The following is a 227-nucleotide window of genomic DNA, read 5'->3' as shown; positions in this document are numbered from 1 at the left end:
TATACACAAGCACGTACCCTATACCTATAGAGTTTGTTCATTTCTTTCTTAGAAAAAAAAACTTCTTGAATGAACAAAAACCACGATATTGTGTGTAATCTTTTGCCCATTGTTACCCATCTTCTCATTCGGCGTAAATCAAGGCAGGCAAGAAACTGCTACACAATGGTTTATTGTGAAAAAAGCGAAAATAACACGCGTATATTATTGCCTTTATAGCCTGTTGG

Source organism: Penaeus monodon, chromosome 19, assembly GCF_015228065.2.
Source record: "Penaeus monodon isolate SGIC_2016 chromosome 19, NSTDA_Pmon_1, whole genome shotgun sequence".
In the NCBI taxonomy this organism is placed as follows: domain Eukaryota; kingdom Metazoa; phylum Arthropoda; class Malacostraca; order Decapoda; family Penaeidae; genus Penaeus; species Penaeus monodon.
Note: the sequence above shows the minus strand (reverse complement) of the source record.